Genomic DNA, 25542 nt, shown 5'->3' with positions numbered 1-25542 from the left:
TCTCGTGCCTCAGTTAGACTCCCATGTCTATATTTAAGAGAGTCCCTCCTTCCCCTGCCCTGCAGTAGAAGCCATTATCCATCCATCCAACCATCCATCCATCTATCCATCCATTCAACAAGTATTTATAGAACACCTTTTAAGTACCAGATACCATGCAGCAAAGCCATAATCTCTCTGGCAACACGTTATGTGAACAATTATTGCTCTGTCTTGGAGCCAACTTCTTGGAAATCCTCCAGAGCACAGGAAGAAGCTATCGTGATGAACATACCAGCATCTCTGGACCTTTCCAACTGAGCCTACATACCTCAGATGCCACCGGTTGTCCTGGAACTAGTCCTGTGAAATGGAGTACAAGGAAGCCGAAAGCTTCCCGTCCCACTGTTCGGTTAGGGAAAGCTACTTGTTGTAACAAACAGACCCCGTGTGTAGTCACACGAGAAGTTTATTTCTTGTCCAGGCAATACTCCTGCGCAGGGGCGGAAATTGGTGGGCAGCCCGATTCAGCACAGTTATTCAGGGGCTTGGATTGGCAGAGGCTCTGTCCTCTTCACCAGGTCACTGGTCACTTCCAAGGTTGCCCAGAGTCATCGTCATTCCAGCCGGCCAGGAGAGCATGGAGGCATGCATGGGAGACTTATAAGACCACGCCTGGAAGAGGCCCAAGACGATAAGAACCTGGATTCGGTTAACTTCTCTGAGCCTCAGCTTCTTCAACTGTGAAATACTCCACAGATGCTTCTCAAAGTCACTTGGTAAAACCTCTGCTGGGATCCACCATCGGCAGGTCAGACAACGTTCCCTGGTGCCCCTTTCCCAGCATCAGACCTCCCCACACACCCCAAAAGCCACCCTGTGGGTAAAGGAGAACTGATCCCTCTTCGATTTCCCCATCCTGCCTGCTTCTTGGTTCTCGCCCTTTTCAACTCACTGCCAAGTGTGAAGACACTTCATCTGACAGGATGTGCTCCGGCAGTGCATTTACTGGCTGGTCTCTTTGGAACCTTGAATGCCTTTTTCCATAAAAGCAGCTGTAGGTGGGGTGGTCCGAGCCCCACCGAAGCCCAGCCCCCATCTTCTGGCCTAAGGCATGGGCTGGAGGGAGGCGCTGGTACCTGGGAAGTTCCCATGGCAGCATGTGAGGAAGATCAACAGCAGGGAGTGGGGGGGCGGAGTTCAGGGCTCCCTGGAGGCTTTGTGAGTGGCTGGTTCCCATGGCAACCGTGGGGTGGCCTCCACAACAGCCAGGAACCAGCGGCCCTGGCTCGAAGCTGACGGTAAGTTCTGTGCTTGTAAGTAAGCCTGGAGCACCTGTGGATGCAACGTGGAGCAGACCGCCTTTCAAGCTGGGCTGTTTCCATCACCAGCAGGCCCCGAGAAGCTCTGTTTCTATCTCACTGGAAGAAACATTTACCGAGCATCTGTATGCCAAACACTGTAGTGGATGCTGGGAACCCCAGAAGAAGATGGTCTCTGGCTCTTGCCTGGCAGGGCTCCCAGCCTGGAGGGGGAGTGAAACAAACATCCACACAGAGGGCCAGTGCCCATGTGACCCAGGCAGGAAGGAGGTGGCGGGAAGGCTCTGGGAGGAGGAGAGGCCGGAGGATGAGTAGGGTTTCAGGAGGAAGGGGGAAGGTTTGGTCTAAACAGCACCTGCAGAAGCTCAAAGAGAAGCTGCAGAGGCTTTGACAAGGTCAAGTGCAGGGTGAGTGTGTGTGTGTGTGGCGGGGGGGGTGGGGGTGGCACAGGGACTGCTGGTGGCCTTCTGGCAGGAGCTCCTAAGGACTCTCGATCAAGCTCCGGGTGGTTGTGGACCCTGAAGCCTGCTCAGAGATGAGCACTTGAGGACGATGAGTCCAATGGATACATGAATACTTTCAAAAATTTTACTTAGATTTAGATTTCTTGGATTCGTTAAAAAAAGAGAAAAACCCCAGGATGTTTCTCTGATGTTTGGCAAACCTTGCCCACTGACAAGTCCTGTGTGCACCCTCCAAATGATCATGATTATTATATTCTGGCCTGGAGACCAGCCGGAACTTTTCTGAAAAGTTGGAGAACTTTACATGGTGGTCCCTGCCCTGCAGGGGGCGTCTTGTGGGCCATGATCTTTCCCCTCACTCCACGCAGCCCGGCATCTACACTTGAGGCCACGGTAATGTCCACGTATCCACATTCCCACGTTGGGTGACCAACTGTCCCGGTTTCAGCACCCAGAGTCCCTCATCCCAGGGAACCCCTCAGTCCCGGGGCAAACCTCCAGGACAGAAAGCAAAGACTCAGCCGAGACCTCAGGCTTCTAAGACGCTGCCGGGCAGGCGGGGTCATAGAGAGAAGGTTGGCTTCGAAGCCAGGACTGCCCAGCTGATGCTTGATCTCTCTGCTTAGCTGAGTGATCTTAGAGAAGTTACTTCACCTTTTGGATCCTTTGTTTTCTCATCTGTTATAGGGAAAAAAGAATACCTATCTTATGGGTTTGGAAGTAATGTATGTTAAACACTGACACGTAGGATGTGCTCAGTAAATGACAGTTCATATTTTCCAGGCGAAGGCATAGCAACAGTCACCATGTAATGTGGTACAAGCTGTGTCGAGCTTTTCTATAGAATGTTGAGGACGTAGAGGAGATGCATATAACTTGCAGTTGCTCCCAGGTGCTGACCAGACTCGCAGGTGGGGCTCTCCTGCCTTGCACACAGCCACTGCGGACAGTGGTTAGAAGTTAGAGGAGGGCTTCCCTGGTGGCGCAGTGGGTGAGAGTCCGCCTGCCAATGCAGGGGACGCGGGTTCGAGCCCTGGTCTGGGAAGATCCCACATGCTGCGGAGCAACTGGTCCCGTGAGCCACAACGACTGAGCCCGCGCGTCTGGAGCCTGTGCTCCGCAACAAGAGAGGCCGCGATAATGAGAGGCCCGCGCACCGCGATGAAGAGTGGCCCCTGCTCGCTGCAACTAGAGAAAGCCCTCGCACAGAAACGAAGACCCAACGCAGCCAAAAATAAATAAATAAATAAATTAATTAATTAATTAATTAATTAATTTAAAAAAAAAAGAAGTTAGAGGAAAAGCAAGTGCAGTGCAGGGAGGATGTAGCGAGTAGCAAGAAAATTTGAGCACAGAAGGTAACACACACAACACACATCCAGTCTCTGAACTTGAGTTTCGTTCATGTCGGGGAAGGACATGCATGGGGAGATTCTGAAGCCTGCAAGTGCCTGGAGCAGAGAGCTGGGTTGCCTAGCTGGAGGGTATAGGCATTCCAGAATTCCCATGGAGTTCTGGAACATTCTAGTATATTCTGGCATGCCCTCCCTGTGGGCGAAGCCAGGGGGCAGGGAGAAATTCACACTCTGTTTGTGAGAAGTTGCTGCTTTTGAGGAAGTGGTTGAGTCTGCTGACTCGTCTGCTTGAGGATGTCTCCAGGAGGACCACAGCAGCCGGGTGGCCGCATCTGGAGACGGCTGCCCCTCTGGAGAGGTCAAGACTCTGGACAGTGAAGCAAACTTCCTCCAAGAGAGTGGCCAGGTCGAAACTGTACTGTGATTTCTTTCCCAGAAAGTTTGAAGAATATTAACTGTGAATATTAATATTTCCTCCCATGCCCTCTACAGCTGGATGTCTCCTCTTGAAGGTCATCTTTTGTGCTGAAGCTGCAGAGAAGGCACTTTTCTTTCTTGTTCAGGAGCCAGAGCTCCTTTAAGAACGGCATCTACAGTGACAGGAGGCAAGGCTAGTGATGAGAAGATGCCCAGCTTCCCAAGGCTGCTCGTTGTCTCAGGACCAGTGGCTCCAATAATGGTGAAGGGGAAGACGAGGCTGGAAGGAACAGCTGGGCCTGGTGGCTTTGCTCACCTGCCACGTAAAACGGCGGAGAAGTCATCACCGGCCACATTTCCCTCCCGGAGCTGTGTGAGGAGGCAGCTTACTCACAAGGCCAGGTCTGGGTCTACTGGCCTGTGAGGACCAGAGCAGTGTCCTGCCTCGCCTTCTCCCCTGAGCCGTCTTTCCACCCCTCGCCTGTGCACCTCTGGTGGCTAAATGTCATCCCCAGGGCCACGTGCATCCCCTTCACCTGTTGACCCCCTACCTGGGGGGCCACTGATGAGAGACAAGGACCACGGGCGTTTCAAATCTGAGCTCTTTCGGGTGGAAACGTCCTCGATGGTAGCATTTCACCAGAGTGGCCCTGGCAGCGGGTGGAGGGTGGTTTTGTGTGCTTTGCCTTTTTCTCTGCATACTTTGGGTTCTTAATAAATATAGTAAATTCCTAAGCAGGGCCCCCCAAATTCAGTCTCATAAAATGTGGGCTTGTGTTATAATGGGGTAGGTGAAATGACCAGGTGAGCTCGGTGCAGAGGGCAGGAAATCAATCACCCCTCACTTTATAGCCACTCGATCTTACATTATTGTAGGTGAGCTATCTTGGGACTTCATTCTGTATGGAATGAAGACATCATTTCCACCAGGTGCAAAAGGAGCAAATTTTACCTGCATTTTGCAGACACAGTTAGTGTGATGATGAGAGATTCAGACGATTAGGTCATGGTTTGAGCTGGGGAGGCGGTCCTGGGGAAAGCTCTGGCCTCGGTACTACACTCGTCCTATCGCCTGAGAGATAGGACGTCCATGTGTGCGAGCGGCTGACCCTGGTGCACACCTGCAGAGCCCTGGGGTCAGGCAGTGGGGTTGCTGAGCCCCCGGGCCGGGCAGGGAGCCCCTCAGAACAGCGCCTGCACACCCTTCCCCCAAGCGCCCGCTGGAAAGCTGAGCACGGCTGCTGGATCTCATTAGGCCACAGCTGCCCCGCAGCCCGGATACCGTGAGCAGAACGCGGGCCTGATTTCCATCACCTGAGTGCTGATTCATCCTGTAATCATCATCAGAGAGCACATTCCAGGTCCGTGGTATAAGAGGAAAACAAACTTTTGTCTACAATCAAGGAGCCATTCCTCTCTGAGCGTTTAATGCTTCGCCGAGGCTCAGCACCACTCCTCCTCCTGTCTGGATCTGACCGTCTAGCTTTGATTTCAAAGGCAGACCAGGAGGATGCTTGGAAGGGCACGGGGGCCCCCAGTCTGGATCTGCCTAAGATCTTAAAAGTGCACATGTGGCCAGATGAATGTGCGCCGTGTGGATTCCCCAGGGAACGTTGGGCCCTGCACCTTTCTTGGAAACACCCAATAAACCACGGGCCTCAAGACTCTGTCGTTTTAGCGCAGGGCTTAACTGCAGCCTCCTTCAGGCTGCCAAGGCACCTGCGAGCCCACTGCTGCACGCGGTCCCCAGCAAACACAACGCCCTGAGGCCCCAGGCCGCCCCAGCAGAGCCAGCTGGGAGCAGAGGAGACTCCAGTTTGCCCTTCACGTGCGGGGCGCGTTCTCACTGCAGGAACCCACTCTGCTCTGTGCACCAGATGACACGAGGGCCACCTGTCATCAGGGATGGGGAGGCGGAAGAGCTGTGCCCACCCAGGCACCCGCTCACCCACGGGAGATTTTGAAAGCCAGCTGGCTGGGGCTCACGGTGTGCCCTGGGGTGAAGGGACAGAGTCCGTCTGAGTGCGGCCAACAACATTTCTCTAGGTTACAACCAGCCCAGCCAGCTATCCAATAATCAAGCTCGGACAGAATTACTATTGGCCGGAGAGCCAGGAAATTAAGGCCTTTGTGTTGCATAGCTTCGCGTAAGAGGAAATATGTGTCTTAGCTACAGGGAGGTTCTGTTGTCGCTGAGGCCTGGAGAAGGCTGGCCTCCCGGCCTGGCTCATGCTCGGAGGGTGGCCTTCCAGGCTGAGCTCAGTGGAACGCCACCAATGGACAGGTGCGCAGCGGGCCAGCCAGACACAAGTCGGGGCAGGCTCCTGGCGCTCAGGAATCTGGGGTCAATTAGGGATCAATGGTGCCAGAGGACTGAAAACAATTGCGAACAGCAGGGCAGGCACTGGTGGTAAACAGCAGTGGAATGCAGAATGCACAGATACAACTGTGCTATCCCTAAAGTAAGTCAACATTTTACCCCTGTGCCAGGCCTTTTTCTCAACAAGTGGGATTGTCCGTGGTCAAGGTCGAGCCCTGGTCAGTACAAAGACCAATGACTTGACTGATCACTTACCCTTTGCCATGGGTGCCAAATTCACAGTCATTTAGGGGAGGTGTCTGCAAACTTCTGAAGTACCACTGATGCTTTCCTCATCTGATTTCACCCACACCTGACATTTTTAAGCTACAGGTTTCCGTGATTCTTTGACTAACCAGAATGCTAGGTCTTTACTTGTCTCTGTCATTTTTTCTCATGGCTGTGCCCGCTGTTACCTCCACGGCAGGGGTTGGGGGTGGGTTGAGTTTCTAACACAGAGGGAGGGACACTGACTCAGGGGAGTGGAGGGTAAGTGGCGGCTCTTGGCAGAAATTGGAGGCAGCCGGACAGGACCCGGACACCCCAGTGATGATGTCTAGGAGATGACAGAGCCTTCCCAGGCCTCCTTTCCCCACAAGCTGCTGTGTATACACTGAAGTTTGCGTCCTGGATCAGAATGACTCCTTCCTGCTCGGGCTGCCTGTTCCCCCCACCCCCCCTTTGATGGAACTGCCTTTGGTCCCCGAATGGGAGCTGTCATCCCTCCCTCTCTAGGTCTCTGCCTCCCCTGGAGGGGAGGACGTCTGAGCCAGCCCCTCCCTGAGATGCATCGGGATGGCAGCTGGTGGGGAAGAGGTGCTCCTTTCTGGGAGAAGAGCCTGGGGGCCGCTGGTGGTCACGGTCCCCACCTCCTGGAGAAAAGCGTCCACCACCTTATGGTGACAATGAAACCAAAATGCGGAGAGCAGCATATGGCGAGAGCGGCCTGCAGGTTCTGTCTGAGTTTGAACCCCTGCCCCCGTGGTCCCCGCGGTGCTCCTGCTGTCTCTCGGGTCTATGAACCGATGCTCCTCCTTCTGTCCAAGTTCAAGTTGCATTTCTTGCTATTATACTTGTTAACAGATTCTTAGTGTTCTGCGTCATATTGTCACTATTATTTCTGGTGCACAAGTTGGGGCACATTTTGGTAGCTGAGCACCCATTCATTTCAGCAGCTCCCGACACGTGGGCTGGGCTTGGGCGGCGATCGTCCCAAGCGAAGGCTCAGAAGACAGGCAGGACTTTGCTTCTTCCCATCAGAATCTGGCATTGAACGAACACGTTCAAGCTCCTGTTTTATAACTGGGTCAAGACTCAGTTACACTCAGTTATAAATAGCCAATACTCAGTATAAAAAGTGTTATTTCATTTTGCACTTAGTGAAACATTTAGTATTTACGAGGAAAGATGAAAGGCAACAACAAGAAAAGATAAGCTGGAGGTGACTCTATAACCTCTTGTGAATCCTAGGGTTTGTGGTCCTTATGCAGGCTGGCAACCGTTAGCTTCCTCTCCAATGAGGAGTGAGCACGTGGGATGTAGATCAGATGTCAGATTTCCCTGGTCTTTCAATCCATCCTGCAAATCTTAATTCAGTCCAACAAATAGCAACGGAGCAGGCACCAGAAAGGTAAGTCCCTGTCTTACAGACAGACCCATAAGTATCTCTAACACGTTCATCTCATCCTGTTACTCAAAAACCCTTCAGCAGGCCTTCCCAAACGCCCTCAGCATAAAGTCTTAGCTGGACGTAGCTTTCAGGCCCTATTGGACCTCCTGCACTCAGCCTGTCATCCTCACGTCCCCAGAGGTTGGGGGGGTCTCTGCTGGGCTGCTCCCCACACTCGCCCAGCCGCCAGCCTCCGGGAGGACCAGCCTCCACACTGAGAAAGTTCCTCCTTCACCCCCAGCCCCCAGCCATCTACTCCCTATCCCCCCGGAAGTTCTGACTCCCATCCTTGCCTCTCGAACTCTTCCCCACGTCCAGTGCTTATACATCTTTCTGGGGGAATTTCCCCACCATTTACTTTTAAACTCTCTCAGACAGGGACTTCTATGGTTGATTTAAACTGTGCCCTCAGCGTGCATCTGGTTGTCCCTTTGTAGACGATATATTCCTCGAGGGCCGCCAGCAGCTTAGTCATATGTGCAGCGACCCAAAGCAGCAGGAAGTGCAGGGGACGGAAGGTCTAGGTCTCAGCTGTGGGATCTTGGGCAGCCGCCCAGCCCCCCGGGGCGGGGGTCCCTCGCTCCCCCTGCCTGCAGCTCCCTCCCCTGGGCCGCCTGGTGGTCTCTGCCATCTGCCGTTTTTAGCTCAAGGCTCTCCTCATGAGAGGGACCTCCCAGTTAGCCCCACTCTCCTTCCTCTGGGTCCCTTCCGATCTTGGGGTTACTGCTAACTGGCCTTGTCACCCGTGCTGGCTGTCCCTGCTGAGGTGTCTGCCTCGCCTCCTGCCAGGAGCTCCCAGGATTCCTCTAGGGTCCCTGGCGTTACTGCAGGACCCGGTGTCTAGTAAGGACTTAATACGGGTTCATCTCATGAGTATAAGGTGGATCTGCTGACCTCACAGGATAAGATCTCCCAAACAAATAACAACAAAATAATAATTCTCTGGTAACAGTAAGTCACTAAATGGCCTTGTCTTTGTCATGTGTCTCACCTAACAGCATAGCCTATGAGGTAAGTAAGGACTATCGTTATCTGCGTTGTAAAGATGTGTGTATTAAATTACCTGTCATAAATTACCACACACCCAGTGGCTTGAAACAACACAAATTCATTACCTCATAGTTCTGGACGTCAGAAGTCTACAGTCAAGGTGTCGGCAGGGCTGCAGTCCTTCTGGGTGCTATCGGGAGAATCCTTCCCGTGTCCTTTTCAGCTTCTGGAGGCTGCCTGCATTCCTTGGCTCACGGCTACATCACTCCAACCATCTGCTTCTCTCGCCTCATCTCTTAGGATGGACTCTGACCCCTTGACTTCATCCTGTAAGGACCTTGGTGATGACACTGGGTTCATCCGGATAAACCAGGATAATCTCAATCTCAAAATCCTCAATCCCATCTGCAAAGTCCCTTTTACCACAGGAGGTCACCTATTCACAGTTTCCAGGGATTAAGACGTGGGCATCTTGGGGCCACTATTCTGCCAGCCACAGTGAGGAAACTCAGAAACACAGAAGCAATTCTGTGAAAGTGTGCTGAGAAGTATAAAGCGCTTTGTAAGCAGGCGATCTTAATAATTTTCCTCATAGCGTCAAGCACTTGGGAGATATTCAACAGACATTTTGGAGTTGAAGTGATTCTTTAAAAGGGAAATGAATTGTCCCAGTATCTATTAAAATACCTGCTTGAAGATTTTAAACTTTAGTTTTCCAGGGTTTTTTTTAAAATTATCTTTGAATTCTAGAGGTCTTCTTATTCTCGTTTTCCTATGATCTTGTGAACGTTAGGTTATTATTTAGTTCCTGATTATTCCTTAGGAGATATCTATGAGACAGCGTAAGCTTATTTGCTACCTGAGGAAACAAAGTCATAGCGACTGTCTTTGAGGGAGAAAGTACTGCATTAAGTTTGCAACAAAAGCAATGATCAGACCCTTCCTGTCACAGAATATGGATTGGAAATGCGTAGTTTCTCTTTCCAGGCCACTATGCCTTCATTCCTCCGCCATTTGGCATCTATAGGGCGCCTTCCATGCACCGAGCCCTGGACGACATACGCGCGGAGCATAGATGAACACAAGACGATCCACCCTCCGAAGAGCGTGCAGTTCATAGAGGGGGACACACGTATAAACATGCGATTATGACGCCACGCAAAAGGAGTACAAACCAGCAGGGAACAAGCAGGCTGTACTCCTCGGCGGGGGTGACCAGGGAGCCCAGGCACCAAGCTGTGTAAGGAGGAACTGTGGACGTAGACGTGGCTGTGGGTGATTCAGGGAACAGAGGCTGGAAGGGTGTGCTGTGGCTGGTGAACCCTGAGGTCTGTGTGAGGAGAGCAGGGAGGAGGGAGCGGGCACAGGGGCCGGGGTGAGGGGAGGGTGAGGGTGAAGCGGGCTCTACGTCTCTTATGGTTTGGCTTCCTTGGTCCTGTTCACTGCCCAGTCCCTTAATCCTGCATTGTTCTATTTGCTTTTGTCTCTGTCTTTCCAATCCCTTGAGACTTACTAAATATATACGTTGAGATAAGACAGAATACATTTGCCCAGTGGGCATCCGGGAGGCATCAGAGGTTTAGCATTGACCTGGGAGAGACCTGGAGGCGTCCCGACCAGCACGAGGCTTCTCTCTAAGTCTCTGAAGGTAAGTTGCTGACGAGGCTGCAGGGTTAAAAAGAGCAGCACGGATTCCCTCTTTCCATCAGCAGAGCTCCCAACTCTGGCCTCATCCTCTAGCCCCCTCGTTCTCTGAGCAGACAGTTTAACCTCTCTGAGCCTTCATTTCTTGGTGACAATAATAAGAGCCCCTTCTCTGGCTGTTGTAAGGATTAAAAGATTCAATACAGACGGTCCCCAACTTACGATGTTTCGACTTATGATTTTTCGTCTTTACGATTGTGCAAAAGCAGTCTGCATTCAGCAGAAACCTTCAAGCACTTCAAGTTTTGAATTTGGATCTTTTCCTGGGCTAGTGATCTGTGGCCCGAGCCTCTCTGGTGATGCAGGGCGGCGGCAGCGAACACAGCTCCCTGCCGGCCACGTGATCGAGAGGTAACCAGCTGATACACCTGCAACCATTCTGGACCCAGACTCTGTTTTTCAGTCTCAGCATAGAATTCAATACATGACATGAGATATTCAACACTTTATTGTGAAGTAGGCTTTGTGTTAGGTGATTTTGCCCAGCTGTAGGCTAATGTAAGTGTTCTGAGCACGTTGAAGGTAGGCTGGGCTAAGCTCTGAGGTTCTGTGGGTTAGGTGTATTTACCGCATTTTCGACTTAAGATAGTTTCAGTTTACGATGGGTTTACCAGGACGTAACCCCAATGTAAGTCAAGGAAGATCTGTATATGTAACATTCTCAGCTTAGAGCCTGGAGCTTAACGGGCACACAAGAAATGTGTTAATTCCCATCACTGGGAAATTTTGCCCAAGGGAAGCTTTAATTACAGTTCCTTTCTCTGTCTCTCCCAATTCAAGGATTTGTTTCCAAGACAATTAACAGGCCACAGAATTCTGCCACCCATCAGCCGCTGGTAGCCAAGAGACTCCTGGTATTGGCATCACACCGTCTCTCTCGAAGCCGGGACGCTGAGGCAGGTGACAGCGTGTTGCTCCATGGCTCCTTCTGCATCCAGATTGGTGACCGTTACACAAGACATGTGCTTAAATATTTACTATACGCAGAGTCACCCCAGCATGGCAGGGCTCAGGAGAAAATCCAAGAAGCAAGACGGCATTGGTATCATCCGCTCCCTAGCCTGGTGGAGCATATGCCTTGATGGGAGCTATCGTCAACAGCCTGGGCAACTGTTGCTTTAAAAAACTAACAATAATTATCTCCCCTCAGGGACTTCCCTGGCGGTCCAGTGGTTAAGACTCCGCACTTCCACCGCAGGAGGCAGGGGTTCGATCCCTGGTCGGGGAACTAAGATCCCACGTGCCGTGCGGCGTGGCCAGACCACCTCCCACAAAACAATAATTATCTCCCCTCAAACTCAGGAATAAATATCAGGTGTGACAGATTGGATTTCAATCGTAGGCAGTTAGAATGGCTCCCTGGTACCATTTCCCTGAGTGGCCCAGTGCCTGAGTTCCCGGCTTGGATGCCTGGTGAGAATGCTATAGGCAGGGGTGGGGGTGGGGTGGGGAACAGGCATGTTTCACATCATCTCAAAGCTGCAGGAACATTATCTTTATTGTTATTATTATGATTATTTCTCTTTTACAGGTAAGAAAATCTCTGGCTCAGAGAAGGTGAGTAATGTACCTAAGACCACACGGAATGAGAGGCAGGGCCAGGGTTTGGCTTCCAGCTCCTTGCTTCTACAGGCGTGGCACAGAGGAAAGGCTCACACAGGAAGAATGTCCCAGCATCCTTTCGAAAGTCTCCTTGAGGAGATGGGTCTCAAGGGCTACCCCGGTGGCCAAGAGGCCCTGGCTTCATTTGGCAGTCAGAGATAGGGAATTCCTTCCTCTAAAGGCGGCCCTGATCCTCAGGCCTCTCTGTAAATTTCCTCCAGAGAAGGTTCATGGCAGTGTCTCTGGGGATGCGAACACGATAGGGCCAGATCCAATGCCAAACAGGCGGCCAGGGGGACCAAGGCCATCGCCAGGGTAACCAAAATCCATGCTATCGAGGGATTTCTGGAGGGATTCGAATTCTCTCTTGGATCCTACCCAGGGGCATGGAGATGAAAACAACACCGGCGCACACAGAAGATTTCAGAGTCCGGAGGGGAGGCAGGCACAGACTGCTGGCCGCTGCATTGGGAGGGCACGCCTCAGAGCTCCCCTGCAGCCTCCAGGCAGCGTTGCCTCCCGGGGAGCCTGGTATTTCTACACCTGGAAGAAAGTCTGCTCAGACTCTCATGGGAGCCCAGGAGGGCAGCCTGTTTCGGGGACCCAGAGGCTGGTGCAGAAACCCTTTAGGTCTCTGCCCTGTATCGAAGCCCCGTCACCCCCCAGTCCCTGGGAAGATTCTGATTCTGGAGGTGGCGGGGCTGGTGGTGACGGTGAGGGAGAGTCTGCATTTTCCTGGTGACTTTGATGCGGAGGCCTGTGGGCCGTATTTTGAACGCTGATGCTTTTCCTGCCAACACAGCTTCCACTGCCTCCAGTCTGGCCACGGCAACACTTACAGCCGCCTGGAGTCTCAGGGCATTCTCTAGAAGACGAATCCACACTGGAGTCAAGGGGAGTCTTCCCTGGGCTCATCATAGAGCTGTAGGGGGCCCGGGGGCAGGGCTGCTCCCGTGACTCTGCCCGGGGAGCAGTGTCTCCACTCAGAATGGTGTCCCTCTCCTGCCCCAGAGCCCGGAGAGGGCAGTCTGGGCTCCCAGAGACGGGCAGGCGTGTGCTTGGAGGAGGACGGCTCCCTGCAGCCCGCTGGCCCCGAGAGGGTTAAGGGTCTGCCTGGAAGCCTGGATTGCAAGGAGTAATTTGAGCACCGGGAAAACAGGGCCCTTTCTGTATGGCGCTCCGGGTACCCCAGCTTTGGTGCCTGCCCTTGGGGGGTCAAGACCCCGAGCCTCCCCGCCACGGTGGGAAGAGCTTAGCCAGCAGCCCCAGGACAAAGAACGCACGCACGGGGGGAGGATGGGGCCCCATCTACACAACACTTCTGAACGTTCTCGAAAGGAAAATAAAATAAACAAGTGCGTGAGGTAGTGACTGAGATATTCAAACTATTTCCCTCTGAAGCGGGAGAAGTCTGTCCCCTGTCTCTCACTTCACTTTAGGCCCTTCTGGCTTTCTTGATCTTTCAGGGTTATAGCTGCTATCTCAGTGACTAGTAGAAAACTCCATTAGGCTCCTTCTGGAGGAAGGGAATTAATGACTGAAAATTTAGTGCTTTGTAAACACAGTAGGGAAAGCATTTCCCCCAGGCTCGCTGATTCCTTGGCAGGGAGGGAGGCTGGACGGGAAAGTGAATGTTTCCAGTCTGTGCAGAGGCCTCCACACCAAACACTGCCTGCTTCTCGTAAAGTCCAGCCCTACGGCACTGGGGTGCTCAAAAATCCTGAAAAAGGAATCCCAGAGAAAGCCAAAGAGACAGGAGCCAGGGAGGAGGAGACCCGTCTGTTGAGCTGAAAAAATACCAATGGGTGAAATTTTCTAATCTAAATGCACATTTTCAGTAAAAATGTATGTCCTTGGCAAGTCCAGCTTTTGACCTGAATTAGAGAAATCAGTTGTTTACACAGCCCAAACCCGCAGACTAATTACCCTCTTTGTTCTCTTAAACGTTTAGGTCTGGCCAATGACATAAAACCCTTGGAAATAGAAAACCTCTCAGGACAAGCATTCAGAAGTAGGCATGGGAATCGGGATGGTGGTGTTACGTACGAGCTGCTGGCATCCATACAGCAAGTTACTAACACTCGAGGGAGGGGAGGTCGGGGGAGAAGGCAGGGAGGGGGCACATTTGATAAAATAGCAATGTTCCAGGCCCTTTCCCAGAGAAGTTTCCTGGGCCACCAGATCTTTCTCCTTCAAAGCTGCCTTTCCCAGAGACTAGCCTTTTCCTGCCTAGTTACTTCCTCCTTGAGAAAACCACAGTAACATCATTTTAGCGAATCTTCATAACTCTGAAAGTTGGCCAGTCCCACTTGGAGACCTGGGGGATGGAACTGCCAAGGCCTGACCCAGGAGATTCATTCATTCTTCCCCAGCTTCTTGGTTTGGTTGTGTGAACTCATTTATTCTTTGAACAATAGTACTGAGTGCTTACTATGTTCAGATTTTGGGGGTGAATCTTTGAGATTCAGGAATTGAGGCCTTCAAAGACTGTCTCAATATCTGTCATAGCAACAGCAGCCAAAAAAGTGTATTACTTTGGGGATATCTGAGTTTTCGAGTCAACCCGCCATGACTTTCTCTCTGTTTCTTCCTATGTTTCCACGGCAGCAGCCAGACTCGTGAAATGGTATTGCTGTGGGTCTTCTAGGCCTCGGAGCTCGGAATGACCCTTCCTATTATTTCAACATCATTACGAATTTAATTTAATTTGCAAAAAAGTTCAGCAATCATTTATAATAGGACTGTAAACCAATCTAAAATTCTTAAAAATGAATCTGCTACCTAAGTCCTCTGAGAAGTTAGAATATACTTTCCGAGTTTAGAAAATCAGAAAAAGTAGGCTTTGTGTATCACATACAAAAGAGAAAAGTCTAGAAGACACAACTTGGAGGTGTCCAAATCAAAGATTAAGCAAAATTAAAGATGCTGGTAAGTAAAATCAATAGCATTGGAAAATGTCACCACTCAGGTAGGCTGGCAGAGAATTTTAAAATTCTCTTTTCTTGCAAAGGAGCACAGGCAACAAATACTCAGGAGCCCTTTGACCTAACGCTGTGCCCCAGAAAGAATGCATCTGATGTCCATTTTATTTTATTTGCATTTTGCTCTGTTCCACAAAGGAAGGATTTAAGGGCGTTTACAGAGGAGACACAAAATATAAGTTTAATATACACTGAAAATAGGAGCAAGTGAAAAAGGAAAGATAAGGGTGGTTGAAATAAAGTGGAGCCAGGAGGGAAGTGAGGAAAAAATAGAAAGTATACTGTTCAGGTTCATAGACTTCCCTCCAATGGGCCACAAGTTTGGCACTAGGAGTTAATGAAGAAAGGGAAACAGATGAGTGTTTAACATAAAAGGGATCAGTTACTTCTGAGATCACTATTTTTGGAATCAAGGAAAGGCAGGCATTTCTCCTGAGGGCCTTTCCTCGCGCATCTGTGTAATGTACTAAGCCACAACCTTAATAGCACCCTGTATCTGACCTCGCCTCAAATTTAGAACTGTGAAACTTGCTTAGGACTTCATTGTTTTCTTGGTGCATAGTCTGCTCCCACATACTACATACCTGGGCACATACTTATTCAGTTTGGATCTGTGTACTTTGGTCCAGACAATGGCATCTTCCAGAATCTGCCCTACAGATCAAGTAGGCAGAAAATATCACCAATGACTGTATTTTTCAATCCCCACATTGTAAGGAACGTCCTGACAACGTGAGTGTCCAAGTGGGACAAATAAGAAAATTGAGTATGACGCAAAGATCACCTGATGGGTGTGGAGTATTGGACAAGCCCCCAACCTTCAGCCTGTCTGGGGAGGGGGCGGGGCTCTGTGGGATCCAGGCACTCTTGAGACCCTTCCCAGGTCCAATCTACAGGCCACGGAGACCGGAATGGGCAGTTTGATATTTTTAAACGGTAACAAGTCTGTATTCCATCCCTTAGATGCTTTCCCCCTATGGTCGCATTAAATGTGTTTAATTGATGCTTCTTCATGTTAGAGTATAAATAAGCTGTTCCCTTTGATAGAAGCCTGGAGCTTTCCCTAGGAGGAGGGCACATCGGGATCAGCCTTCTCATTAAATGGCAATTAAACGACCAGTTTCCTCACCTAGTGCCCGGGCTCCCGCGCTCCTGGAGTAGGGAAGGGCGGACACGCCATCTAGTGGTCGCTCTCAGAACGTCCCCCAAGGGCGGGCTCCTGAGGCTACCGGCGCTCTGGGATGAGAGGCCCCGGCATTCCAGAGGTTAACCTAGAGCTTGCTGGGTCTCGCGTTCTCCTTCCAGCCTGGCTAAGCCTTTCCCTGAGGGTGGTCGCAAAGGGGCCTGGGCTGATGGTAGGCAAGAAACCCGGTTAAGAAAGATGCGGCGTACCCTCCCTGCAGGGCAGCGTGCCTTTGCCGCGGGGACTTCTCCCTGACTCAGACCCCTGGTCCTTCTGCATCCCTGTGCTACGTCTCTCTGCTGCCTTCGCCGCAGAAGCCCTGGGACGCCCCTGGCTCCGCACCGCAGCCGCTTCTACCCCCTAATGCTGGCGCACTTCTCCTTGTCCTCTACTGTGCAGGGTTCCCTGGGCAACTCAGGGGAGCTCGCCCTTGCCGTCTTCCGGGTCTTGGAGCTCAGGATGACCGATGACCCTTCTTACTATTTCAACATCATTATGAATTTAATAGGTTTTTGCAAAAAAAGCCCAGGGAAACATTTGTAATAGAATTTCCATGAGAAAATGTATTCCATATTCCAAACAACCAGCGTGTATACAATCCAATCATAAGATAAGGGCTTCCCTTGTCTATAATTTCTCCTACCCGGCATCTCATCCCCCTAGTTCTCTTCCCCAGGTCAAGATCAGGGCCCAGGACTCTGGGACCCGGTATTCACTAAGTCAGGGGTGAGGGGCCCAGCTTGGCTTAGGCCGGGCCACTTGTAGGATTCAGATCAGATCTGCCTGGGCAAGTCAGATGGAGTGTGGGGTGGACCGGCCAGGAGCTGTGTGCAGTGCCGCCCAGAGCACGTAGCAGGCACAGAGATGCACGGCCCAGATCCCCTTCCAGAAAGGGCCTGAGGCCCAGTTACAAGGAGCGCGGCTGGCTGACAGCATCTAGCTGTCTGCTCCTCCAGGACATGCCTCGGCTTTCAAACCTGGTTCTACTCTTCTTCCGGCGGCCCAGGCCAACCTCAGAGCAAGGCTGTGGTCCAAAGGCCCAGTGTTTCTGCCCAACATGGGACTCCTTTCCTGGGCGGGCTGTGCTCCAGAATCCCTGTTGAGATGCCCCTCTTGCCTGATGGGTCCCCTCCCACAGGAGTTTCTCGGCTGCATGCTTAACTCCATCTCTGGGTCTTTCCTGGAGAACGAACCTAACAGATTGACTTACCCTATGGAAGTCAGCATCCTTGGCATTTTGGGGATCATGTTCCCCTTTTGAGAGCATGACAATAACTCTGGGGGTCTTCCCAGGAAGTGTACACACACACACTCAGTTTCACGGAGTGCAGACCTCCCAGGCCACCCCAGGGGGCTCTGAGTCAGGTTGAGAACCCCTGGTTTGAGGGAGGGTGTGGGCGCAGGAGGGGAGGGGGATGGTGAGATGGGGGTGCGGGTTGATAAGAGAGCTTCAGGCGTTTGCAGAGAAGGCTTAATTCTAATTTCTGCCTCAGATGTGACCCTCAGCCCAGCTTCCTATGAGCTCATGGACTCTGTGAGGACAGATCGGAAGCCAATTCCCTTAAGTGCTCTGCAAGGCCCTTCAGGCAAGCTGCCCAGCTTGGTCCCCTATGGCTCTGGCACAATGAGGGCTCAGAGAACAGAGCTGGTTCAGCCTTGGAGCACCAGGGCCCGGTCGCCCATCTGGCAGGGATGGGGGTGGGCACCACGTTATCTGGAGAGACGACCGTGTCTACCAGGCCCTGGAGAAAAGGTTCTAGGCACCTTGGAAGGCAGCATCCTTGAAGGTGAAAATCACCGACAATGTCCAGCCGGAGAGAAAGAGATGCAGCTCGGAACTTGCATCTAACAGGACCTCCTCCAGAAAGTCCCCCTGCCTGAAATAATTGGCATGGGTTTGCAGGGGGTAGGTGTCCTCCATGAGCAGGTGGGAAAAGGAGCCAGAAAAACAGGATTCTGCAAGCTGGGCAGTGGTGCTGTAGGACTTACAAAGGCAGACGCAGAGCACTTATTATCTACCAGGCACCATTTAAGCAGTGACATATAGCACCTGATTTCGTTCTCATATTAAACCCGTGTGATAGGTCCTATCATGAGTCCCATTCTGCACTCAAAGCCCCTGATGCACACAGAGGTTTAGCAACCTGCTAAAGTCACACAGCTGAAAATCAGCGGAGCTCGGATTTGATCCCACACAGCGGCGGGGGAGGGGGGGGTCTGTGTTTTTGATCTCTATCTGTGCTGGCTCTGTGCTCCACAGTGGTCAAGAAGTTGGACCTTGATGTCAAATGGCTTAGAGTACATTCCCAGCTCCCCCTCTTACAAGTTGTATGATGTCAGTAGGTTTCAGACCTCTCCATGACTCAATTTCCTCAACTGAGTGTAAAATGACATTAATCCCACCTCACAGAGATCTGTGAGGTTTAAATGAGTTAGTCCTGTAAAGGGCTTTCGCTGGCACTCAGAAAAATGCTCAAAGTGACACTGCATGTATACCAAGTCTTGGATGTGTGCCGTCCACAGAACTCAAAGTGGCTTCTTCAAAGAGACTTGCGTTCCAAACCCCCCAGGCTGGCCCAGGCCAGCCCAGCCACAGAGGGCCTCGAGGTCAGGAGGCCTGGGGCAGGCACGGAGTTAAGGAAGCCAGACGCATCTTTCCCCGCGGGTTCCTTGCTGGGCCCGGGCCCCGCCCCCCCCCCCCCCCCCCCCCCCCCCCCCCCCCCGAGCGCTCCTGGTTGCCTGGAGTTCTCTATCTTCAAAGGGTTTGCATCCTGGGAGCCTGCCCAGGCCCTGCTCATTCCTACCAGTGCCTGAATCAATAATGCTGTTGTTTCCCTGAGAGACGAGGGGCGTGTGGGAGAAGGCTGAGGGGACCCTGTTACCCACCCAGCTGTCTGAAGGCTGGCCTGAGCCGGGAGACGGAGCGCCCACGTGGGTCCCGGGTCCCGCCTGCTTTCCATCAGGCCAGCCCGTGGCCTTGCACAAAGGAGCAGTTACAGGGAGCGCGGCTTGCTTTGTAAAAGGACACCCTTCTAGGGAGTTTAAAAGCCTCTGATGAATACAAATTTAATCAACGTGAAACTTTTCTACTACACGTACTTCGCGTAAAGCAATACGCACTCACATTCAGGAATACTGAACCCCAGTTCTACAGAAAAGTTCCTACAGGCAGAAAGAAGAGAGAATCCCGGTTGTAAGGCAGGGGAGGTTGGGGAGATGTGGTGGATGAGGGCGGGGCTGTGTAGGTGTAGAGCGTGGGGTGCAGGGCTGGGAAGAAAGGACGAGTTTTTGGAATGGATTTTCACCGATTAATACATTATGTGGGTGTTTGTTTAAAATCGGATATGAAATAATTAAAAACACAATGCAATTTCACTTTATAATTTGCATTCCATCAATCAGGATCCACAAATACTCAAAGACCTTCAATGGAGGCTTTTCTTGAATGAACCTAAATTTTAATCTTTTACTTCTCATTTCAGAATTCATTACTCTTGTCTCCTTAGAGGCTTTTTTTCCCCCTGGCATGGCATTAAGAGCTGGAGAGTGTAGTCTCATCATATAAATGAACTTTACAAGCCACAAGTTCCTCCATTCTCACTTTAGCTGGAAGCATGAGCTACTTGCAAGGACTGCAAATAGTCATTTCACCCCTGACTTTCTTTCCCTGTATGCAGCATCAGAACTCAGGTCACTTTGGGACTTCCCTGGCAGTCCAGTGGTTAGGACTCTGTGCTTCTGTGCAGGGGGCACGGGTTTGATCCCTGGGCGGGGAACTAAGATCACAAAAGCCATGAAGTGCAGCCAAAACAAACAAACAGAAACCAAACAAACAAAAAACCTTAGGTCACTTAGCATCTTTTACAGATATAGCAATAAGAGGTGGTTTCTTTTTCACACAAATTTGTATAAATATATTTTTCCTAACAAATGATGCTTGATTAAATCAGTTAATTTAATTATAAGAGCACCAGAAAAGTTTATTTTTAAAAACTGCCCTAGTGACTTCCTTGGCGGTCCAGTGGTTAAGACTCCACGCTGCTCCCAATGCAGGGACCACGGGTTCGATCCCAGGTTGGGCAACTAAGATCCTGCATGCCACATGGCATGGCCAAAAAATAAAAATTAAAAAAAAATAAAAGAATCAGCCCAACATGCTTCAAATAATTCATCGATGTGGCTCTACTCCCTGTAGATTGGATTATATAAGAGATTGCCTATTACTTCCTGCTTAAAAAGAAAAATAAAACTGCCCTACAGTTATTAGTTTTCACTTTTATTCTTTTTTGTTGGCTATACTCAACAAATTGTAAGTGCTTATTATAGACCAAGCACTAGTCTAGCCATGGGGATATAACATTGAACAAAATAGACAAAGGTTCTGCTTTTCTGGAGATTTGATTTTAGAATAAGCATATTTTTCAAGCGAGTGAACTAGTTTCTGAGTGTTATGGTAGTGGTGTGCGGGAGGGATGAACTGGCCAGTCCTTCATGGGGAGAGTGTCTGGGTTGAGATGTGGATGCTACGGTAGAGCCAGCCATGTAAATGTGGGGCAGTAGGCTGTCTAGGGAGCAGGACAGCAAGTGCAAAGGCACTGAGGTAGGGATCCACTCAGAGAGTCCAAGAACAGAAGGGCCTCCTGGCTGGAGCGGAGTGAGAAGATGCCATCCGAGTGGTCAAGCAGTGCTCCGAGTGCCCAGTGAGGTTAGGGTTTCACTGTCAATACCTTGAGAAGCTATGGTAGGTTTTTAAACTAGGAAGTGACTAGATCTGATTTGCTTATAAAGATCCTCTGCTGTCAAGGATTTGCTGCAAAATAGTGTGGGGAGAGGGGAGAAGTGGGTCGGGGTCTAGTTAAAATAAGACTGGCCATGGGGTGCTAAGTATTGAAGCTGGGTGGTGGGGTTTTGGCGGGGTATTACATTCACTTTTGTTTTGTGTGCGCTTGAAAATTGCTATAATGAAAGTTTACAGAAGAACTCTTTAGACTGCAGAAGAAACAAAAGTGGGAAAAAAGACCCTTTAAACTTCAAACGGACAAAACCAAGCAATAGCAAAATACCTTCTCTGGCCACTCTGGTGAACAGATTATGTTGGGATGGAGGGCAGGGGACATCCAAGTAAAGGGTTTCTGCAATGGTTCAGGCAAGCACCGTGGGGCAGGGGGAACGGAAGACATGAAGTAGGTCTGGGGCATTTTGGAGCTGGAGCCCACTGGACTTGCTCGTGGGCTGGGGGTGTGGGGAAGGGTGGGAGGCGTCAGCACAATGGACTGTAGGGCAAGTCATTATCCCCAAATGTGCCTCTTGCCGCTAGACGGGACTGTCATCTATTGAACTGCATTAATTAGCTTATTAGTTGGAGGATGTGTATTTATCACATCTTTGAGTTTCTGTATTTTCTGGTGCTTTGACCTGTGGGCCTTGCTGTTCCTGGAGGGACTGCCCCTCCCAGGGTTACCAGTTCCTAGAAAGAAGCAGCAACTGGCCTGTGAGAACACTTTTCAAATACAAACCAACCAATCCAGAGCCCACAACCCACATCCCAGCCACCTCCCTTATCAATCGGGGTCTTACACTCGGGGCCACTAGTCCCCGGCCCTAATCACCCCAGGCCCAGGAACCAGACAACTCAGGACAGCCTGTATACCCCAGAGCCTGCTGAACTATTCCCAAAACCAATCCCAAGCCTGCTTCCCCTGCCTTGTCCATCCCCTGCAGTGGATAAACCATAGTGAAGACTCTTCCCCATCATCCCCGCCTCCGTCTCTGGCTCCTGATTGACCTGGTGCTTCCCCGTGTGGCCCTGCTCTTGGAAACTGTGAGTCTTACTTTACAATAGCAATTGTCTCCTGATCTGCTGGCCTCACCATACCTGAATAGTCATACAACTTACATTTCAAAACAGAGGGCATTGCCTGGTTCTATTCGAGGGACACCAGGAAGCCCTCCCCACCAAAATGGATGACCCTCACAATTGGCAGCCTGAAGTCCTTCCCTTTCTGTCTGCACGGATCTGTGTCTGCCACTGACTTCCTGCTTAGAGGCAAGTGTCTCAGAGTTGAGTTGTGTTGTGTTGTGGGTCCTTTATGACTTACTGGCAGGAAACCCAGTAGGACTGCTCTCTTCCAAGCACCCAATTTAAGCCATGTTGAAAAGGGGGAATTTGATGAGAGAAGAGAGAAAAAAGGACCATTTGCCAATGGAGCCCTCTTGGGGCTGATAGGCCTGGCAGGGTACTGAGGGACGCGGGCAGCCAGTGGGGCCACATTAGGGCACCGCTACCTGCTAGAACCTTCCAGAGAAAAGCCAGGAAGAGGGATACAATGAACAAGGGAAGTGGAAGGTACCTACAAATTCTCTCGTGCTCTTAAACAGGGCCACACGTTACACAGTTCCAGGGCAGTTGTAGCTGTGTGGATGGTGCCCTGGGGCTTGTAGGGCACTTGGCTCTTCCAAGAGGGTACGAGAAGTGGCAGGAGGTCAAGAAGTTACAAGAGCTTTCTTTCCTACAGGCTGTGACCTGCTGCCACGGCAGGGACTCTCAGGGTCCCCTTGTGAGACCTATTGGTGGACAAGGCTGCCCACCACAGGTTTCATCTCTCATGCCTCTGCCCAGTCCCTGTATCGCCATGGGGCCGTGTGACCACCCGGCTAATGGAACTGAGTGCAAGCTGTGTGCATCACTATTGGCCAAGAGGGTGAGGTGTCCAGGTGTCTTCCCATGATCTCTTGTCTATCAAGGTGACCTGGGAGGCCAGGTGTTGAAGATGGAAGTGCCACATGATAGAAGGAGCCTTGAGTCACTCCTTGGGGGAGGACATTCATGAGTGAGAAATGAACTTTTATGGCATTCATCTGAGCTTCTGAGATTTAGGGGTTATTTGTTAAAGCAGTCGGCCTATTCTGACTACTGCCTACTCTGAGTGGACAGAAATCTCATGGATAATTGGAGTCATAAATAATCCCCACATGATCGCTTAGCCAGTAATTAGAGCTCTGGTCTGACCAAGTCCTGTGTGGACTCAGTGAAAGAGAAGCAAATGTCTTTTTCTACCCACTCCATGATAAGGATTGTTAATGAGCATCAAAATGGCCAGGAGACTGAGAACAAAAAGCAGGAGGAATGAAAGGCCTTAAAAAAAGCACAGATCGAACAACCAAACCTGAGAACATCACTTAGCCTAATTGTAGAGGGAACTGTGAATAAGAAACAAAGTTTAACACAGTGACTGCCAAATCAGTCATCATTTATGCAGTAAACATTTAGTGACCACCTGCTACGTCCAGGCACTGTGCTGGGTGTGCGGTGGAAAATAAGTCAGACGGGGTGCCTGGCCTGAAGGAAATGATAATCTAGGTGTGGGGGATGGAGACAAAAATGAATATGTAAAACAATAAGTGAAATAATTGTGAGTTGTATCAGGGGCTTTGAAGGACTCAAAAAAGGGATGAAACAGAACAACTGTGGGAAAGCCTACGGGGGAGAGGGGAGAGCTCTCCCTCAGAGCCAAACAGAAGAGAAGGGTGGGTTACAGGCTGAGCAGGGTAAAGGTCAGGGCTTGGAAAGCGAGGAGGATGGAGAAGGGGAGCCAGAAGCATTCCAGGCAGGGGGGAGGGCAGCACGTGCAAAGGCCCTGAGGCTGCAGCTGTACATGCTTGAGCAGCTGAGTAAAGACCACTGTGAGACCAGGTCGGGGTGAGGGAAGGTGGCATGAAATGAGAGACAGAGAGGCTGGATTAAACAGGGCCTGGGCCGTGGTGAGAATTTTGACTTTTATTCTCATTTCAGTCTCTCACTGCTTCCTGGACTTTCTGTTTCAAAGGGCCCACTTCCTACAAACTATTAGGTAGAAAATAAACTACGAAGATCTATTGTACAACATGGAGACTACAGCCAGTATTTTATAATAACCATAAATGGAATATAACCTTTAAAAATTGTGAATCATTATATTGTACCCCTGTAACTTATAGAGTATTGTACATCAACCATACTTCAATAAAGAAATAAAGAGATTAAAAAATTAATAAATAAAAGGGCCCACCTCCACCTTCATCCAGACACTCCGGAAGTTTTACAGAGAACCTCTTTCCAGCCTCTTCTGAGGGGGTGGTCATCTGCTCCAGACTGAGCGCAGCCCAGCGGGGGCTTCATTTTCTCCACCTCCTCCAACTCCGGCACCAGACGCAGGGCATGGCTTCCGGCCACGTGAAAGGCAGGACCCGTGCTTGCGGGGACCTGGACCGGGTCATCGCGGCTGGAGGTTTCCGTCCTGTCTCCGAGGAGCCAAATCAGCCTGTTGCTGCCAGGAAGCTTCACACCCTGTGCTTTTGGGATCAGGGGAAACACACACACACACACAGGCCCATCCTCCCAGGGCCGCGGCCTGAAGCCAGCGTCAGAAGGGAGTGAACTACAGAGGAAACTGATCAGGGAGCGCCCTGGGGGCACCGAGGGGCGGGGCTGAAACTGCCTGCCCCGCAGCGCGGGCGTGGGCGGCGCAAGCGCGGTGCCGGTGAGCCGGCCCTGCCAGGGGTGGTGAGGTCAACGCCAAGGCGTGATCGGGGCTTGCCTGACACGCTCTCTGACACCAGCCGCAGTGGCCAAGCTCTGCCTTGAGGAGTACTCGTACAGGGTCCCAACCAGCCCTTGTCACACAAGCCACACTACTTCTGACAGGCGCCGGCCGCGGGGCAGGTGTGGAGTCTCCAGCCTCAGGCTCCTTCCACCGTCCTCCTTCCCACCCAGTTAACTCGCCAGAGACCCGGCCTGAGGACTGATTTGTCATGAAGACGGACAACACGAGGGTCTGCAGTGGAATTCCAGGCGCTCTTTCCTAGCGGGTCCTCTGCTCAGGTCGCCTGCCTTCAGCAGAAATCCACAGCGGAGGCCCAGAGCTGCACCAGCACCTGCACTGCAGAATTCAGAATCACAGGTAATGGCTCTCAATGGGCAGACTTTCATGAAAATCCTACCAGCCTTCAAGGGTTCAGCTGCCACGGGTCACGTAAAACGTACGTAGCTTTAATATACAGTTGCATTTGCTTGACTAGCAGCCTGGGTGCAGACCATCAAAGAATGGCTTGGGCTGGACAATTTTGTATGAGAATCCAGCCAGAGCTGCCAAGCCATGTATGTGTTAATGTTGCAATTTCCACCCTGGACTTCAGGTCAAGATTAACTCAGTGAAAAATATTATTTCACAATGTAGTAGACACCTTCTGAGTTGGAGAGCAGGAGGGATCCAGGGGGATAGATGAGGCATGGGGTATGTTTTGCCAAATGGTGAAAGTGGGGAAGTCTTTGAGAGAGGGTTCCAGGGAGAGCAATATTTTTCTTTGCCTCAACTACTCAACTCTGCTCTCATAGCCCCAGAGCAGCCCCAGACGGTACATAAATGATGTCGCTGTGTTCTAGTAGAATTTTATTTGTGGACACTAACATTTGAGCTTCATATGATTTCACATGTTATGAAACAATCTTTTTGTCTTTTTCTACCATTTAAAAATCTAA

At 50.9% G+C, this 25542-nt stretch overlaps 1 long non-coding RNA gene across 2 annotated transcripts in view; it reads right to left on the bottom strand.

Moving 5' to 3' along the window:
* LOC103010102 (uncharacterized) overlaps positions 1–24475 on the bottom strand; it is a 36334-nt gene extending 11859 nt beyond the window's left edge. For both annotated transcript variants that reach the window (XR_009005858.1, XR_009005859.1), the window contains exons 1-2: positions 24074–24475; positions 8681–8882 (exon numbers count right to left, since the gene is read on the bottom strand). This is a non-coding gene — a long non-coding RNA (uncharacterized LOC103010102). The remainder of the gene's footprint in view (positions 1–8680; positions 8883–24073) is intronic.
* Positions 24476–25542: the final 1067 nt, after the last annotated feature.

This window comes from Balaenoptera acutorostrata, chromosome 18, assembly GCF_949987535.1.
Source record: "Balaenoptera acutorostrata chromosome 18, mBalAcu1.1, whole genome shotgun sequence".
NCBI classification, from domain to species: Eukaryota; Metazoa; Chordata; class Mammalia; order Artiodactyla; family Balaenopteridae; genus Balaenoptera; species Balaenoptera acutorostrata.
This window is presented reverse-complemented; position numbering and strand designations above follow the sequence as displayed.